Below are 2,189 nucleotides of genomic sequence, written 5' to 3'. Positions count from 1 at the left end.
GCAATTTCTGAGCGCTTAGCCAGGAGTAACCCCTGAGCATCAAACGGGTGTGGCCCGAAAAAACAAACAAAATAATATTTTTTCCTAACTGTAAAGCTACTTTATAATTCTTCACGTAGAACACTGACCCTCATACACACACACCAACCAGCAATAATTTTGTTTGGATTGGTTTTGCCTTTGGGCTACATCTGGCTTTGCTCATGATTTGATCATGGCTGTACACTGAGGGTTCACACATGGTGGTATTCAAAGGACCATATAAGGTGCCCAGGTCAGTTGTGTGGAAGGGAAGCACCCTCCCTTCCTACTGTACATTGGTCTTGCTTTGAACCAGAAATGTTTAGTATGGGCTTGGGTGGAACTCTTGTCTCTATTGAAAATGTATCTTTTATTCCTTCATTTCTTTCTCTCTCCCTTCTTAAATTTCTTTAAGTAAAACGATTTTACTTTACTAAAAAAGATTCTTGAGCTGAAGAATTGCTTAAATAAAGTGAAAATAAGCAGCATAGAGTTTCAGTGCCCTCCCCCATAATCCCCTGAGGACCAGCAAGAATGATTCCTGGTGCAGGAATAGGTGCTGAGCATGCAACTTAAGTGCATTACCTTCTAGAGAATCTCCCTGGCCCATCATTTCTAACCAAAAATTATTAGGCACACTAAAACAGAGACAGGTATGTACATCAGTGCCCTACTGAATGAGATTTGTTTTTCTATTTCATTTTCCCTTTGAGGGTATGACCTCTGGGAGTACTTGTTTTCAAAGATGTACCATTATAGCCTTGTGTTGAATTCAATTCTCTATGACTTCTTTCTGCAACATTAGGTTTCTTTACCTTCTCACTGTCTCTCAACTATCATAAAATATACATTTATCTGCATGACTATTTTCTTTGAATAGATCATGAAAATATTGCGAATAATTTCTAAAAAATTATTAGACATTTTTATCATTGGTTATTTTATCAAAAACCATTTTATCAAATTACCTGATTTACTTACACTTTGGTCTTCTAATTCGCCTACTTTTTGCCTTAAAAAAGTAAGGCATAGAACTAGATAACTAGCATTCATTTCAAGTTCTATGAATTGTTTTGTTGATAGGACTCATATTTTTCTTTTTTAATATTCAGCAACCTCTTTCTACTCCTATTCATGGTTTTCCTAGTGGAGATTCTGTGTCATTGCAGAATATAGTGCAAAGCCACACACAAACTGAAAGAGAAAAACTGATATTGAGGCCAGAGTCCTGTTACTTTAGAGCCACATCTTAAATATCTATACTAAAAGACTCACCAAGAAATATACATTGATTTCTTCATTAGCCTTATTCCTACATAATGACATAATATAATAAACAATACTTGATGTATTTACTTATGTAAACAATCCATTAAGGAATTCATAACTCAGAAGAGACAGGAATACTGGGTAACCCAGCAGAAGAGCAATTACCATGCTTCTCTGAACCTTAGGTTTGATTATTGCCACTGAAAATACACCATACTCATTTTTACATAGCTTTCATGTGAAAGAACCTGAGTTATATCTCTGACATTGCATGACCTGTACCACTTCTGACATTCTTGAACCCCAACTGGGCCTGCACTGCATCCATCATTGGATTATAACTTATAATTGTACAATAAAGTTGACTGAATATTGCAGGGCATGACACAAGTCTTCTGACCACTGCTCAAGAGTAACCTGTACCATAAAATAAATATACTTGGAAAATAATACAATAGATCATGTGTGACATGAGAAAGAGATACCTTGTGAGAAATCACCAGCTTATATAATACTTATGTATTTATATTATATATTTATATTATATGTTTATATTATATATTTATATTATATATCTTATATAATACTTATATAACCAGCTTATACAATACTTAGACATTGTGAAAGTTCTTGATTAATTTTTGCCATATTTTTTCATTAAAGATATCTAGAACAGCACAAACTATATTTACACCCATTCTTGTAAAATGAACAAGGCAACGGCAACACAATTGAGCACTCATCAATACCATCATGGACACCTTTTTATTTTTGTTTTGCTTTGGGGTCACACCATACTGTGAATCGGGGTTTACTCCTGAATATGAGTTCAGGTATTACTCCCAATAGGCTTAGAGGGACCAGATGGAATATCAGGGATTGAGCCTTGATGGTTCAAT

Source organism: Suncus etruscus, chromosome 9 (assembly GCF_024139225.1).
Source record: "Suncus etruscus isolate mSunEtr1 chromosome 9, mSunEtr1.pri.cur, whole genome shotgun sequence".
Lineage (NCBI taxonomy): Eukaryota > Metazoa > Chordata > Mammalia > Eulipotyphla > Soricidae > Suncus > Suncus etruscus.
This window is presented reverse-complemented; position numbering follows the sequence as displayed.